Below are 18,517 nucleotides of genomic sequence, written 5' to 3' on the forward strand. Positions count from 1 at the left end.
ACTGCTGGGACACAGATGACTCTCATAATACTTACTTAACACTTTCTTACTCTTTTTCTTTTCTTTTTTTCCCCCCACTGTGTGCAAACCCACCCCCCTCCTCTGCCCAGACCCCCCATCTCTGCCTCTGTCTGGGAGGCTTTCTGTTTGCTGTGAGTACACAAGTGTGTGTCTGTCTGTGTGCATAAATAAAGTAAATGAGCTGTGCATATGCATTGTCCACTTCCACAGTCCTGGTGTATATATAAGAGATGTGACTTGACCCTGGCAAACTGAAGCAGGGTTTCGGCGTCGTACCGGGCGTGGGAAAAGGGGAAGACCTCTTTTCACAGCTGCTCCGGCCGTTGCATTGAAACAGCCGAGGCCCCCTCCATCAACCTGCCCACGCGCTAATACCTCCCCCTCAATGCGCCCCCTCCCCTTACAGCCTTCTCCCCCCCTGCCTGCTTCTCCCATTCACTCCGCAGCCTGCAGGATGTCAGTGGACCCCCGCTCCAGCCCTCCCCGTTCCCCTGTTGTTCGTCGCCCTGCTGCACCCCACCACCGCTGCCACCATCAGGCTTTAATACAGCCACCTCGCCATTCAGCCAGTCTGCATTGAGATGCCAGAGGCCCTCCTGTGCTCGGAGGAGTGGCAGAAAACAAAAAAAAACAAAAAACAAAACAAACAAAAAAAAACCCACGGCAAATTGACCAATAATGAAAAGAAGCAATTCACGTGAGTGAAAATTAATTAGTCAACAAAGCCCATTAGTCCGTGTACACGTTTGTACCAACAGTCAAACCTCATGTTGTTTTTAATGCTTTTAACTCGTGTCTGGTTCCCTCACTTTCTCAAACTCCTCTTTGTTTCCATACCCATTCCTCCCTGCACATAGACTTTAATTTATGTTAACATACGCCGCTGCTCCACACTCACTGCCCCCCCGCTCTCCCCACTCACCCCACCCGGTTCATACACACATATTTAATTCCTTTCACAACCTTCCTCCGTCTAGTGTATTCATTCGAGGAGATTTATTTCCGGCCGAGCTGCATAATGCAGCGGGTACACTTTAAATCAACTTTTAGGAAAAGACGAGCTCTGTGGTTTATGCATGCAGATCTAGAGAGAGAGAGAAAAAAACAGCAAACAGGACGGTGTTAACAGAGGAGTGCTAACTTTAAGAAGTCGTGGGAGTTTTTTTTTTCTCTGTTTAAACACACTGTTCAGGCTTCATTTCCTCTAGATATGTTCACTCATCTTAAGGAAGAGCAAAGAGAGTAATCATCATTATAAAGCATGGAATTTGGCAGCAACTTTAAAATATATATATATATATTTTTTAAGTGCAGAATAAAATAGGAAAAGTTTCATTTCTTGTGCCTGGCTGCTCTGCTGTTAGACCAGGCGTTAGGAGGAAATGTCGAGAAGCAGTAAAGTGGCAGCAGCTGGTGAAAGAGGGACAGGGATGAGAAGAAGTTTGGAGCCAATGACTGGTAAGGACTCCATCTCTTTTGGCCATGATGGCAGGGTGCTGCTGTCTGGGCTGCTTAGACTGGGCTGGAAGAGGCTAAGGCATGATGAGACCGAATTAGGTGAGGTGGCTTAGTGGAAGGACAGATGAGAAACATGCGCATAGTGTGTTTGTGAAAAAAGCCAACGCTTTAGTCCACAAATCCAGAATGGGGAAAACAACAGTGTCAACACAGACTAACGCTGAGTCGAGCCTAGTATTCACCATGAGTACACTAGAACAATGGTTCTCACAGACTGGGTCGTGACCCTCACGTGGGTCGAGAGATTATTTTTGGGTCATCCTGGGTCCCCAGAAAAAAACGCACCAGAAGGTTCGCTAGTTTACGAGCATAAATTATTAACAAAGTCTGGTTCCATCATTAAACTAACGCAGAGCACACAAATTGCGAGCAGATTAATATGTCTTCACAATGTGCTTATCACGGAAGACGGCTTTGTTTACATTGGTGGGTTATACTTCTGACATTGGATTGTGCTGCATTCACTGTCTTTAATTTGTGTTGTTTTTTTGGGAACTCTTGGGAACTTCTTGGGAATACTTCTGAGGATTTTATGTCCTAGATCATGATGTTTCCACCGTAGGTGAAAATCAGCCACATACCATAACAAACCACAATACACACTCTTTTACACACATATATGGTCCTGCAATTTCATTGGACTGAAGGAGGACGTTACCAGCAGTGTGTCTGCAGTCATTATTCACTGCTGTTCATTAAGAGTGTCACTGCTGGATTGATGTGTTTCAGCATCAAACTTAGCCTTTAGCGATGCCTCTTCTTCTAAAGCCCAAGTTCAAGCAGCGCTTGTTTGCATTGATTTATCTAGTTTGGTGGTTATGATATTGACAAAGTAGACGGACAAGCCGCATCGAGTTGAAGGGAAGCGAAGGAGCTTTAAGTGGTGGTTGAACGCAATGGAGGAAAATAGCCACAGGCTGTGAAATCTCCTATGATCTACCATCGTCTGATTCTAAATACTGGTATAGAACTAGGCCAATGTCACAGAACACTCATCTAACCCTGAAGGGAAATTTAAGAAATCACTCCTTTTGTTTCTGCAGGATGACGAACCTCGGTCTCTGAGGATGGAGCTGGTCTCCCTCTCCTCCACTTTTTAACGGCGCCTCCTCACTTTGCTCTCTGCAGGAGGTTTAACATTTACAAGCTGAACAGTATTCTCCGCTGCAGCTGTTAGGAGAGCTAGGAACAGGTCATCTTTATTCATGTCACTCAACACAGAGAGGAAAAACTGATGCTGGGAAAAAAAAACAAAAAAACCCAGTGATTTAGTGTCACTGATGAGTTCACCTGTCTGTCATCTTCAACAACATGATGACAACAATAAAAACTGGCAGAGACCACCACGGCGTTTGACCACTACATTATATATTATATATATTTTTAATACATTTAAACTGAAAATGTGATGATAATGGTTTTTAATTTTCAAAATCCACACAGAAGCCATGACAAGAAAAGACAAAAGGAAAAAAAACCCAAACACAAAGATGCTTCTGTGTTCGTCAGTGTGGGAGAAAGAAAAAGGTTCGGAACAGATAGGAAGCAGAAATATTGCAGGGTTTCAGTACTGCATATCAGCCCACGTTGTCTGTGTACTCTAGGGAAGAGCACTGAAAAATATCCAGAAGATATATAAAAAATATTCTTTATAAAAAGAGTCAACCACAAATCAGGGAGTCGTGAAAAGTCCACCTGCTTTCACGACCTCTGACGGTGACACGAGAGTTTCCACGTACACAAACGTTGACATGATGGCACAAAAACGATGGCCTGACAGACGTGAATCGGAGTGAGATCCCACTTACTGTAATGAAGCCTCTTCGCGGCCCAGTCGGCGGCTGACCTGCTGACCTCCTGGTCTCACACAAAGCCTTTCACGTAGGATACCTGTGTGTGGTGTTTACTTCTTGAACCTACAAAACAGAAATATCTCGTTTTAGAAAACAATCAGCCAGCGACTCATAACCTGACACTCAGATTAAAAGCAATACATGAGAAATTATATGATGTGAAATATGTTCAAATATCATAACGAAAAGTTATCTGGCATCTTCCTTTAAACAGGTTTATAACCTTCATGTCTGCCTTTCATTTTTTTCCCCTCTTCCCCTTGCATGGGTCAGAGGCTGTTGCTAGGCTACCAAAACCAGAACTGTTCAGTTTAAAAGACGTGTATATAGGACACTACGATTCAGGGTACGTTACGGCTATAAGCAGAAAAATAAAGATGAAAAGAATATAATCTGAAAGTAAAATATACAGATAACCTTGAGGGAAAGAAAATGTGATTATATTATCACTAAAAGGAATGTGGGTCAAAGTTTTAAATGTCTTTCTAATTATCAAATCCCTTGGAAATGTTGGCAATTATTATTCAGATTTTAAGAAACAAGGCGTTCTTCCAGCCTTGTTGTTCTTTTAAAAATCTTTAGAAGTTACAGAGGGAGCTGATGAAAGCACTTGACTGAAAAAAAAGAAGACAAAACTGTGAACTGTGAAAAGGCCTCTTCTGCAATTTTCTCCTATCTTGTCAAGTTCACAGCACCCTGTAGAGACAAATAAGGCACTAACAACGTGTGGAGACAAAAAAAACGCCTTAACACATGTACAAACGAACAGAGGAACGCGCCAACACTGCAACACAAAGAGCAATCTGTGGGGGGGGGCGCGTGTGACACGTACCAGATAACATCTATGGGATGGTATGGCTCGGAGATGCAGCGGTGTTCGTAAAGCCGAAACACCAGCTCTGCTACATATAGGACATTGTGTAGGGTGCAGTCGGCGTGCGCTAACGTCTTTGTCAATTACTTGCAGGCACCTCTGTTCAAAGTACAAAAGGCAATATAAAAATATCCTCCATACGGTGAAGGGTATGTGAGTGTAGTGAATGTAGAGAAGAGAAAAGCCAGCGACAGATCTAGGCTTTAGCAAGGAAGGCAGCAGCACATGACAGGTTGTACGGCACAACATGGTACTGAGAAATCCATGCTCTCAAATGTGCCTTGTATTCACCCCGGAATTCACTAGGAATGTCTCCATTCATAACACCCACAGTTAAATTTGACAATTCACTAGTTCATTTAGTCTTTCAGTGCAGCAACATGAATACAAGTCAAACAGAAATTAAATGGTGATTTATCTAAATTACGAAAGGGCAGACAATTGGAGGAGTAAACCAGGCTGATGACAGGTGCTGGTAGACTAGACCCAGACTAGACTAGACTAGACTAGACTAGACTAGACTAGACCCAGACTAGACTGGGCTCCATCTGGTGTTAAGGGCCTCCTCCTGATGGGGAAGAGGGCCCAGACAGACACATATTAATGTGGGAAAACCTACATCTAGTCTGCCTTTCAGTCACCCGCCAGACTGCATTTCAATCTCAAAGGGCTCTCCCCACATCCTCCATTTATTAGCCCCGACTCATTCATCTCTCCTGCAGCTGGGGGGGATGAGGAGGAGGGAGGAGAGGGGGAGTAGATGGTGCTGTTGGTATATATAGCCCATATGACAGGTTCAGACCCTTCAAGAAGGCTCTGTAATATAAATGTTGTAGCTAAATATTATGTGTATTCAGGTCATTTATGGCACATATTTGTATTAACGTGATGCTGATTAATATGACTCTGATAACTATTATTATATAATTATTGAGAGAGAGTTTGAAATTCTTACAATTTCCTGTTTTATTTACTCATTTTAAATCAGACATATGAGCAGTGTTTATAAAGATGTACATTTGTGTGATGCTCTGTTAAACTCCTGACTTCAGAGTTCACACTAATGGCCTTGAACATTACCATCATGATAATCGCAGCTCTGGTTTCTGTGGTACAGCAGAACAACCAGCCTGGTGTGAAGCACACATATTCCCTGGCCTGTTCCAGGCTTTTTATTTCTCCATCCTTTCTGCTCTCTGTGACGCAGTTAGCACAGGGCCTCCTCAGAGCACTACCAAGATCTGTGCCCTCATACACTCACACAGCACAGCGCTGGCACGAGGAGCAGCTACAGCTTTAGCAGCTAACGCCGGACTGTCACGCTTAAAATTCAACAGGCTCCACAACGGAATACATCCTATCACTCAGGCAGACCAGGAGCCGGGTAGGAGCTGCTCATTGACTCCAGATGGAGAAGCGAAAGATGATGATGAGCAGCATCATAAAACAGGCCTGAAAAATCAGGCCCGGTTTCTGGACAACCCCGCTGACCCTTAGTCGTACTGCCTCCAAAATTTATGCTTAGCATACCGTATCTGATCCCCCCCCAGCCAATGGACACATTCGGTGAAGCCGATGGTGTGTGTGTGTGTGTCGGCCACGTTCAGATCCACGGGCGATTCTGTCACAAAATTCAGCGTGAAGTCGAGACGTGACGATACTAGTTAGACTGTTGATTGAATGATCTTTTTAGTGTTTTTAAATATGATGCATTTAATTGGATTACGTCTTTTGGTGGAGTGAAAAAGTGAAAGAGATTTATTGTCCTCTGCTGAAGCTGAGTGCCCAGGGAGCAGTGGGTGGGGATGGTGCCATGCTCGGTGCACCTCGGTGCCACATGGATTCAAACCTGCGACCTTACATTTACAAGTCTACACTACCTTCCACTGCCACATACATGCGTTTAAATAAAGGCCCAAAAGCATGGACAGTGAATTCAGATATGTTGCATTTTTTTGGTCTATATTGTCTCCATACCACACATATGAATGTCTCAGTGAATTCAGATATGTTGCATTTTTTGGTCTATATTGTCCCTATACTATATTGTGTCTATAATAATTTGTTATACTGTGGACTCTGAGAAATATATAACGCAATAAAATCTTGAACCGTCTCCTTACGTTCATGTACATGATATATCTGAAGCTGAGTGAAATAAAAGTGTAAATTAAACTAAATCCTATGAGATGATCTAACAATGTCAACACTCTGTGATGTCCCTGATCAGGCTGTTGTCTTTCTACTGTATCCAGTACAGATCAGTCAGCATTACAGCACCTTCAAATGGAATTATCATCACTAAATAAATGTCATAACCTAAACTTCAGGACCAGCATGCAGCTGCAGAGAAGCATCAGCCTGGAAGTTAGAAAGTAATAATAAGGTGAACATAGACTGACTGCAGACTGACTACAGACTGACTACAATGCCTCTCCCATGCCTCTACATGATACGTAGACCAAATGCAACGGGTGCTAGCGGTACAGAACACGTGACCTCCAGGTGTCGTCCAATCCGGTGGATCTCTCAGATACAAATCGTATTCATCTCAGCTCCTCGTTATCAGCATCCAACATAAGCACACATGCACCGGAGGAGCAGCTACAATATTCATCCCAAACCAGGGGTTAAAAGGCAGTCGGTGTTCCAGTAAGAGAAACTGCTCACAAACCAGAGCCGAGTGGTCCTCCTCCTCCTCCTCCTCCTCCTCTTCTTCTCCTCCTCAGCATCCTCATTATCACTCCATGAATGGAGCCTGTCTCTGGTTTCCAACTACTGTCACTCCTCATATCGAAGACGTGCAGAGGTATGAAGCCCCGTGTTTTTGGCGTGTCGTGTTCCTCAGCTCCCGCACGAGTCCATGAAAGCAAGGAGGCGTTTGGCGGAGCGGGTCCTCCTCGGTGCAGCCTGCACCATCCGTCCGTCCGCTCCGGCAGCGGTTGCAGCCCGTAGCTGCGGTCCCGGCGGCGGCTAGCTCAGCCGTGACGATAGCAGAATTAGTTTATACATTCGGTTCTCTAGCTTTATGATATTACATAAACTCATACAGCTAGATAACCAAAGAGAAAAACTAACCCACGTCTCTTAAAGGGGCCGCCGCCGGCGCTGGAGCTGCTTCTGTTGTGGTCACATGGAGCCATTGCATTCAGCCTGTCTGCGCACCTCTCTCTCCCACTCTCTCTCTCTCTCCCTCTCTCTCTCTTTACGTCTTCTTCTTCTTTTTCTTATTCCGCTGTCTCTACATCTTTAAAACACTAAAGCGCACGGACACACATGGTGTACTGTATGTATCAAAAAAAAAAAAAAAGATTGTCCTTACACGTAAGGTTTCATTGACAGCCAGCATCAGAACGGGCAACGATGGCAACAAAGAGGGTGAAGCATCCAGAGCACAACATCAACCAAACATCATTAATAGTCAGAAATGTGTGTTATTTTGATTAAAAGTAATAAAGTCAACACATTCACACACACACACACACACACGCTGGTGAACTTTCCATCATGACTGCCATGAGAGCTGATGTGTAAGGTGAAGTCACTCAGCTCCAGGACAGCCGTCACACTGTGGCAGCCCTGTGCCTCTGATCACACTAATGTGTGTAACATTCACTGACCTGTGTAACATAACTCAGCAGATGAGCTAACGGCGTCAGTCTCCCACCAGTGTTTCCTTACAGCAGCAACTCACAGAGCTCCAGCAGCCTCCACCAGTGTTGTTTTAAATGCCACTCTACATCGACCCATTCCCAAACATACGCCGCACTTTTCCCGTCCTCGGCCAAATTAATCCATGGAATGTTTGTAGGCGTGACAAACTACCGCAGCACAGTACACAGGGGCTAAATGTCAACGACCTGATCCAGTGGAACAGCCTAAGACACCCCCCGGATGTACACCCTGATTTACTGGTGACATGGGCCGACAAGTTGAATTAGGTCAACCAAGCTTCCGGAAAAGCATTCCAATAACAACGATGATCTCTTCAATCACCAAGAACTTCCTTAGACTAAGCCAAAAAACAAAGGTTAGAAGGTATAATATGTCAAGCTTAGAAGGATGTTAGATGCCGCCCAAACATTGAGAACACACTGTTGACTTCAGCTGTCACTGAATCACAACTCAGTGAACCAGGTGATCCAATATGGCCACCTCCACAGAGAAGGCATCTTCTAATGTAAATGGAGAAGAACTGACTGAGGAGCCTGATTAACACAGTGAGTCACTTCAGGAAATAATTATAGTAGGTGTGATCTGACTGTTCCCTAAAGCAAATTCAGACATGAATATGGAGTTCAATGTAAGGATTAAACAATGTAAACTTTGCACCAAAGGTGTCTGTAATATGTATGAAACAGTGTTTATGTCAATATGTTAAAGATATGCTGCAGGGAGGAAGCATTTTGAAATGGTTGAGCTAAATTCAGTGTTATTATTATGTCATGAAATGATTCTACATAAACATGCATTTTTTAGACAAAATATCTAGGTTAAATATAAATTAAAATATATAATAAACAAATTAAAATACATAAAGGACTTTCGTGTTTGGCCTATTTTAACATTTAATGTACAATAAAATTATTAGAATAAAAGCCTGTTTACATGTGGTCCCAGTGCTGGAGGAGAGTGTCTGTCCAACCGAGCTGCATCACCACTCAACCACTCAGAGCCTGACTTTACAAAAAAAAAAAAAAAAAAAAAACACTTTCCGTTTGCAAAAAGCTATCATTAAAGAGTAAATTTAGAATAATCTGTTTTCCTAAAAAAACAAAAAACAGCGCGACAGAAGGATGAAGGATGACGAAAACAAAGGTAGTCAGATGTGGATCGCGGGAGGAGCATGGCCGAGAGTCAGGGTCACAGAGCCAGAGGAAACGTCCACAGACCGCGCTGTTAGACTCATGACCACGTGTGTCGGGGTCAACAGCGAAAATATTAGTTGATAAAAGCGGCAGGATTCACAAATATCCAATCATACTGACTACAAAATATTATAAACTAATTTATACATTTAAAACATGGCTCAATAGATGATGGATCTGTATCACATAGAACATCCAGACACAGCAGCTGAGGTTCCAACTAGAAGAAAATGACTCGGACAATCAACGTCCTCCTAATGAACCGTCACCAACAGGACGACACCACAGTGTGCATGAGCTCTCATCACCGAGCAGAATCTGACTGGGAGGGCCCTGACACACCGCAGGTCAGTGGTCTCAGCTCTCCACAGACACTGACACGTGCTCCACGTGTTCCCATCTTGAACTGATCACTATTCTGTCCTTATTTCGTTTTTTAAAACAAAATATGATCTTAAATAAACACTCGGGTGTGTTCGGTTTTATCCATAACGTTACTTCAGGACCTGCACGTTAATAGAAGTACACGCTTATTATGAAAATGCTATAACCACAAATAACCACAAAACAAAAATGCATTATTTAGAATAAATATTGCACGGGATAAATAGAACCGTATAATATAATATAATATAATATAAAAAATAAAGATACATTTCGCAAAACAGCGCTCCGTTCTTTGTCTCTCTCCCTTTCTCTCTCTCTTTCGCTCATTTTCTCAATCCGAATGTTTCTACATATTTTATCACGGGACTTTTTGCACATTTGAAAAACACTATTCAATAAAGCAAAACATAACTAGAAAACCACTGCTGAATATGTTACTTTTATTCTACGTGATTTTCTAAATATCTGAACTACCTTTATTAATGTATTTATTTTATTTTAATGATTTTTTTGTTTTTTGATAAACATTTAAATCAACAATGACTCACAGTAAATGACAATAATATTAAAATGAGTTGGAAGAACACTAATGTAGTGAACAGTCTATGTGTGTGCGTGTGTGTAGGTTTGTTTTTACGGTACTATGTTTCATCGTACTGTACTGTACATTACTGTACTGTACATTATACTGATTGACTTGATCAGCTGTACACGCCCCCCGATTCCGTCACATCCTGTCACTGTACTGTACTGGTGTAGGTGGGTATAGTTACAAATCCTCAACCTCACCTAGTCTATTCTATTTTGTGGTGTTGTGGTTATTTATTGTTTTTTTCATTTGCTCATATTAACTGATAATCACTGCATTTTTACATAATAATAATCTACCAGCAGAAGAGGAAATACATTTTAATGTTTAATTGCCTCTGCTAAAATATTATGGTCTATAAATCATAGGAATAAACGGTGGAGGCTGGAAGTCAGCACCACTGGAAGACAGGTGCTGTCGCTGTCCTTGGTGCTGAAATCAAAGCAAACGAATTCATCACGCTGTTTAAAAACGCAGGGTGGGAGAAAACAGTTCTCTGTATTAAATACGTGTTTTACAAGAAATATAAAAAATATATATTTTCTACTGATTCAAATTATAAATTATTTATTTATCAGCCACAGAGAAACCTGAATGACTGAAGTACTGTTATAACACTAGGTATATTAAGTTATATTATAGCTCTCACCGTGACTTACTGTTTAGCTACACTTCAAAATTGTAATGTGTGTGTGTGTGTGTTGTTCGTGATTGCGTGAGTGTGTGTGCCTTTTCACATTTTTATTGTTTATTTAATAGTTTATGTATTATTATTTAAAGTATTTATATCCGATATAGTATTTTGTAACAATTTCATTCATATAAATATGCAATATATAATGTATAATATATAATATTTATTATAAAATCTATTACGTGTATTAAAGAGTTTTATTAATTTGAGTTTAATCTCATCAGAAATTACGTATATTCTTTTTTTTACTGTAACCCGAAAAAAAAATTCTAAAGTCATATTTAGCAATCCACTTGTTGTCTAGTGAAAAAAAAGGATAAAATTAAAGTAAGACGAAAAGAAAGTAAAAATATTTATAAATATTAATACATAAATATAAAGGCAACATTTAAAATATAATATTTTGTAAATAATAACAAGTAATTCTTTTCACTCTAGAAGTAAAAAAAAATGTTTTTTTAAAAGACGTGCCATTTGATAACCCTTCACTGCAGTAAGCTGCAAAAGCCTGATTAATTAATTTCACACTAGCTCTACAGCAGATTTTCCCACAAACGAGTGACTCAAAAAAGAGAAAGAGGGATAGAGAGAGAGAAAAAAAGAACGCCCAAAGAAAAGAAGAAAAAAAGTCAACATCAAGTTCAACAACGTGCTGGTGCTCATTAGCATGACAATGCTGTCTGGGAGCACATAAGTCTTCTTAACAAGAGGCTCTGGCGTCAAGTCCCTCCACCTCCCAGGCCAAGCGGAGATTTTCCCAGGCTCTGCTGACAATCACACAACTGTTTGCTTTATAAACGCGAGCTCTGGGGCCACTCAGCCCGCCACGTCAGAGCCCACTGATCCTCCAGCCTGCTGCCACTCAGACTTTCAGACTTTCATTTCGTAGATTAGTTCGACTTTAGTTATTATTATTATTATTATTATTATTATTTGCGTTAATTAAAATCAATAATACAAAAATGTAAAAAATATATACTTACAAGGCATAAGTCGTGAGTAAATTCCACACGTCCGGTTCGTGTCCACGCGTCATTTTATGCAACTTTCTCTTTCTTTTTTCACGGGTAACCAACAAAGTCCAAAGAGAGGAACCCTTCTCTGACAGACGGAGTAAACCTGTACAGTGAGCCGATCCACACCACAGAGAAGTGCTTTTTAAAGCACCTGCTCTGTCGCTAGTGGACAGAGGACAGGCGAAGGGCCGAGGCTGCCAGCATCATCCGTCCCTGCATCCCAACAGCTCCACGTCAGAGTATGTGTGACCGTGTGTGATAGTTCGTCCCCTGCTCTCTCTCTCTCTCTCTCTCACTCCCTCTCTCTCTCTCTGGTCACTGTGGCAGACGTGCACAGAAGCCCAACACTTTTGCCCATTGAACCCGTGTCTATTGTTCTATTTAAATGTCACGCCTCCTTTCAACGCACACGCAGCATCTATTTTGGCGGCATGTGATGGAGATTTGGCCGCGGCCGGTGGCTGCATTGGCTCTAAAAACACCACCTCGGCCCGGTGATGGCGGTGGAGGCTATAAGAATGCAGCAGGAAGCTTTAGCTCGACGCAACATGTCAGGACACATGATGTGGCGGCGTGCTGCCCCGCAGAGACTGGAGCACAGTGACGTCCAACATCCACACACTCCACGGCACAAACATCAGTTTCCCCGGCAGGGGTTAAGATGGTCCAGGCAGTGATCTCCAGACGTGCACCTTGCGTGACTGAATCACCTGTGTGTTCAGCTAGAGGGGGAGCCCGGGGCGGGGGGGGGGGGGCGGGGGTGGGGGGACCCAACAGCAGCCGCCGCATTGTAGTTTCCATGCCTTCGTATTTTGTCAATTTACAGGAAGGATATTTGTTAAGACAGAGCCCGAGTCTGTCCAAGAGCAGCATCGGTGCGCACAAGAGAGATGCTGGTGCCGCAGCCTCCTCAGAAGCAGACGTTACCCCCCGTGTTCGTGCGACTCACGCTGTTTTACGCGTCGCGACGTCTCCTTCCTCCCTGCGCGCAGACAAGCTCACGACAGGCGCTCGTCAAAAGTGCAGCTCAGAGCTGAGCCAAAGTGTTGGAACAGGTCGGTGACCGCAGAGAGTGCAGCGGTGCACACACGAGCGTCAAACACACAGCGGCGCAAAAAAAAAAAAAAAATCCCCATCACATGTACGGAGCGTGGTTGTTTGCGTGCTGACGTCAGGCGCGGGGATAGGTTACTCTACAGATGATGTCCGGCGTATAGCCACTGTTTATAGGACGAGGGCACGTCACGCAGCACCAGACTGATTTGTGCAAAAGTGTCAGGTCTGTCTTTATCAGCCCTGCAGCCCCGTCTCAAAGCTTTTGTTTTTCTAATATTTTTTTCCACCGAAAATATTTATTCTGTGACGCTAAAATAAGAGCTCTGCAAGGATCTTAGGCCACTGTGCTATTCGTTAAATTAACAATACTTCAAGAAGAATATATACATCTGACCAAATACATGTGTGTAATAAAAACAAATTAAAAGGAAAAGGAAAAACATTAGTTCATTTAAATGTTGAAATAAATCTCCCATAATGCCACTGTTATCAACAGTATCTTGTATAAGCAAAAATTAATTAATTAATAAAATAAAACACAAACATAACATAATATTAATATTATTATTTTGCAACAAAATAAAGTAAGACTATTTTTATTTTTTTAAATTACATGACATTTAAATTTACTTTAATTTAAACATGTACCACTTACATGAATACATTTAAATTCCCCTAATGGCCACTAAAACAACGCAGAGGACATTTTTCCTAGTGCAATTTTAAACGTAGCAAAAACAGAGAGGACAAACCGTTGATGTGTCCTGTAATTCCCCCACGGCACGGATACACGGTGAATAATCAAATATCACCGCATATCCAGGTTAATCGAACTAAACAGCGACATCTATCGGCTAAATAATGTCACTGCGAGTAGGCCTATCTGCTGTCACCGTGGCCTTAATTTTAAAATACATGGACTTATCGATAATACGGAAATTCTGCAGAGCCATTAAAACCATCTTGGAACAGGTTTCTAGAAGAAATACTTTACACCATTAATTTGGTAATAACGTAATTATGTTGAAGGAATTCTGGGTTTAAACGTGTCGACGAAGCGAGAGGCCGTTTTTTTAACCGTAAATATATTATGACTCGTTAATCATAGAATAAATGTGAATATTCTAACGACAATAATTAACAAAAGATACTGAAAATAACGATTAAAAACACTTGTACATTATAATGACAGCATTAAAGGAACTGGACAAGATGACGGTCTTCTGTGATGATGCTAAAGCGAAGATATTACAAATATAACTACGAACACGTCAACAGATTAAAACACGAGTAAATAATGCAGGTAAAGAAGCAGTCGTTTACATTTACCTGCTTTTTAGGCGGGAATTCACGGATATAGAACAGAATTACAACAGAAAACATCCACAGAATCTACATTATAGCGAGGTTTAAGATCATTTTTTGTATTTACGATTACAAATTATATTTATCATTATATTTGCGTTTTGATATAAATTTTGATAATCATTCTCAACACTGTATAACATTTCAATTAAAAGGTTGTTTCACCGAAAATTGAATTGAGCTTTTTTTTGCAGTACATTCAAGTTGAAAAAGCAAATAGCTGTTCCTATACCTAAAAAAACAAAATATATTTTGCTTAAATATATGTGGGATATTATCTTGATTTGAAGAGTATTTAAAAATATATATTTTAATCGCTGACACGTGAAAATTACAATTTAATCTTTGGTTTGCTCTCGGTATGAAGAGGAATGTTCGACAAATTGTCTTTTAAAAGACAACAGTTAACATTCGGGTTTTTTCTTCTTCCTTCCCTTCGACATTTTATTCTTTATTATGGATAATACAGTAAAATATTCAATAAACAACAAATCATTTATTAATTACATAGTAATTAGTAAACAACAAATCATTTATTAATTACATAAAGTGTCACACGGCACCCACGCATGCGCATACGCAAATGACAGAACTAGTGTATATAAGTCCCAGAATTCTCAGTTTTTCAAACTCCACTTGAGTTTCCACGTGTCCCTTAAATTTCTGTCGCGTTGTGTTCACTGTGAACTTGACTCGGTTCAATGTTAATAACTGACCAATTCAAGTGGCCACTCCTGGGAATTGTAATGACGGCTGTTCAAAGAGGCTTGACCTGATGCGGCCACATTATGGTGTCATAGGTCAGACAAGAAGACCGAAAAGGAGCAAATATTTGCCCTTACCTCCGTCACGTTAACAAATCAACACCCACTGCCATTGGATGAAATATTTAGCAATAATCGGGACGATTTCACACATTCTCCATGGTATTGAATGAAGAAGAAATTCAGTTACAGTGGACTATAGTAAATTTGAATTTAAAAACAAAATTTGTATTTATTTATTTTTTGTTTAAATGTTGGATTTTTTTGTAATTTTTCACATTTAAACAGAAAACTACATGCAGCATTTTATATTTTATAGCCGCGCTTCTTTTCTTTGAAAGAGTGAAACTTTAACACATCTGCCTCCAGTCCCATTATAAACCAAATGTTAAAAATAATTGCAGCCCATATTACTGTAGTATAAGGTGTTTTTCTTCCTTTACACACCTGTTTTGCTTCTTTCAACGATGCATGGGGGCAAATCATTTAAAATAACATCATTCCATTTTGCACAATATTAACAAGTGCAAAATTATTGCATCCAGATATGAGATAAGACGAGTTCCAATTCAAATCAATACAATTCTATTAAAAATATGTTCTCTAACAGTTGTAGGACACGTAGACTTACCTCAGCAGAGACTGTGTCTCGTTCCTGTGCAGAGATGTTAGTCCATTCATCACCACGTGAAAAGAGACTGGTGTTCCTGCTGCTCTCCAGGTTTAATTGGGAACAGGCTGGGGTTTATGCTAATGAGCACTGACATCAGTCTAAACAGCCTCCTCTTCATAAAGGAGAGGAGCAAAGGGCCAATGTCGTACCTCTTTTCCCAGGCAATTCCATCGGTCAAGTTCAAGCCCAACGCCACGTCCTCACAACTGCTGTGAAATAAATAAAAAAAAAACAAAAAAAAACCAGAAGAGAAGAGAAGAGCTTTAATGACGTTTCTCAGCATGCATTTTATTTATGAAATAAAACAACACCAAGCACAAAAGATTTTTTTATATATATCCACAAATATTCATAAAGACGAAAACCAAGAATTTAATAATGTCAGTGAGGGAAATTGTGAAATGGGTGTTGAGTTTGTTGTTAGCAGAATGTGAATATACTGTATATGTGTGAGCAATCAATACAAATATACGTCTATAAAGTGTACGGTGCATGTGTCCTGAAGTGCATGTAGATAATTTATACCACTGAGAAAACACCAAACCATTTTATCTTACTGTTTAAACGTGCAAATATTCATAAAGTCCAGGTCATATGGTTAACATGGATTTTGACACCAGAATAGTCAGATTCAGTTTATATAGGACACTGATTTTAACATACAGTATAAAAGACAATAAATGATTAATGTGTATTATTTTTTGTATAATTAATTATTGCACATAATTAATGTAGATTATATTAAAAATGCACAGAATAAATGTTAAATAATCACAATACCAGAAATCTAATAAAGACATAACATATAATGCAGCGGTTGTTTGCCATGTAATTGACACTTAGTCACTGAAAAGAAAAACCGTTGCCTCTCTTATGCATTACATATTTTAAAGTATAGCAAATTGTGTACATCTGACACGTACAGTGATCCCTAATCAGCAAACACACTCCGTTACTGGCTGTATTTCCATGGACCTTTTGTACTCTCCCTTTATTCGCCATTATATACAGTATGTCTAATTATGCTAATTAGGGGACATGAGTCACTACTATAGAAAATCCTGTGTGACAAAGCAGATCAGGCCTTTGGTTGCGAGTTCCCACAGCATTCCCACCATTGGAGATGAGAGAGACAAAAAGGAAAAGAGCGGGTAAGGGAAGAGAGACAGGAGGAGGGAGAGAACACTGATGATGGGAGTTTTCTTTGACGGGACACCCTTGCTGTATTTGCATATATTCAAATCACACAATGAATAGCACGCATGGGTTCAAACAAAGACAAGCCAATGGGAGGGCTGCGTCCCCGCTGCAGGCTCGGAGGCGGCCGCCAGTATCCCAGCAGCACCCCGATAGACACCCAGGAAAGAGGTGTGGGAACCGTGAGGCCCCCAGAGCTGAGCAGAGGGAGGGGAGCCACTTGTGGACCACAGTGAATTAGCATTTTATTTGTGTCCATTTTCCTCAGTAAATTCTGCTCTGCCACTTCAGCTACAGATGGCTAACATGGTGAAGGGATTATCATTTGTGTCACAGATGAGAATGATGGAAATGTTTTCCTCCTTGACAGATATTTATTCTCACAAATTGGGAAAAAAATTATGAATGATATTTAGGTTTTCATTTCTGCATCTTTAAAAATACACAAGATGATAATATTAGGTGTAGTAATTGTAATACAATTAATAGTGTTTTCAGTTCCATTTTCTTTATATTTGAGTACTAAGGATGATTAAATACCTCATCTACAAATCACAGTTCAGATAAAACTAAAATCTGTCATTTGGACATTTAAAGAATTCTAATTTTTAATCCTAATTTTAAAGAAGTCGTGTCATAGCTTTAGGTACTGTTTTAAATTGTTTGGCTAGATTGGGAAAACTGCAGCCTCCTGTTGGATAAATACAAACGATACTATATTAGCTGCTCAGTATACAGTATATATTCGTATTTGTCTGGATGGAAATATTTGTCTGCGGCACATAACATTTTCTATCTTTCTTTCCTTCTTTCTCTCACAGATACAGAGCTAATAATCTCTAGGTCAAATATTAATTTTGGGAACAGAAAAGAAAAACTCTCATATTGCTGGATCAAAACATGTTCAATTTTTCTAGTGGTTTCCATTGAAGTTTGGTTAAAAATCTGTTTGCTATGATTTCAAAATGATACAATTGTTCTTAGAGTTGGAGAAAAACCCTGACTAATTAAATGTAGCACAGCTCAACACTTGAAAACAAAGGTTGGGTTTTTGTATAGAAAATAAAACAGTACAATTATTCTGTATTTACAATAATTAAAAGTAGTCACATCCCTTACTATTCCAGATGATTTGTTGCATTAGATATAATATAATAATATTTTTCACCAGTATCTTGAATAAAGATTCCGATTTTACAATCAATCTTTAATTTTACACTTAAGTCTTATTAAGGCATATAGCAACATCACATCAACCAAATCGTTCATTCATTTGGATTTGTTTCTACAGACGGCTTCAAAGTGAAACACACACTCCCACAGAGGCGCTCTCGCTTTGTTGCACAAAGCACCGTCTTTCGCTGAAATGTCATGTTCCTGCGCTCAAAATCACAGAGGATCAGAAACATATCTGGCAGAAGGGGTGCCACCAATCAGCAGAAGATAGAAATTCAATCAGACGTTTGGCAGACCACCCAGATAACATGGATACACATGCTAAACACTGATTTGAATGTGGTGAATGATTTCGCTGAAAGATCTTCAGAGAAATGCTGCTGGAAACACTCTGCACTGCTGGAGGCATACGGGCCTCCGCTTTGTACAGAGGTTGAGCTGCCATTAGAATGCATGTACACAGTAT

The 18,517-nt window shown here is 40.5% G+C and overlaps 1 protein-coding gene and 1 long non-coding RNA gene across 2 annotated transcripts in view; one reads left to right on the forward strand and one right to left on the reverse strand.

Moving 5' to 3' along the window:
- The window catches only part of LOC103376776 (uncharacterized), a 36,719-nt gene extending 20,607 nt beyond the window's left edge, over positions 1 to 16,112 (reverse strand). Inside the window, exons 1-2 of the long non-coding RNA XR_521345.3 lie at positions 15,637 to 16,112; positions 3,348 to 3,455 (exon numbers count right to left, since the gene is read on the reverse strand). This is a non-coding gene — a long non-coding RNA (uncharacterized LOC103376776). The remainder of the gene's footprint in view (positions 1 to 3,347; positions 3,456 to 15,636) is intronic.
- Positions 1 to 18,517, forward strand: part of LOC103399996 (methyl-CpG-binding domain protein 3-like) — an 844,757-nt gene that overhangs the window by 130,282 nt on the left and 695,958 nt on the right. The gene's annotated exons all lie outside the window — the stretch shown is intronic.

This window comes from Cynoglossus semilaevis, chromosome 2, assembly GCF_000523025.1.
Source record: "Cynoglossus semilaevis isolate Cse_v1.0 chromosome 2, Cse_v1.0, whole genome shotgun sequence".
NCBI lineage: Eukaryota > Metazoa > Chordata > Actinopteri > Pleuronectiformes > Cynoglossidae > Cynoglossus > Cynoglossus semilaevis.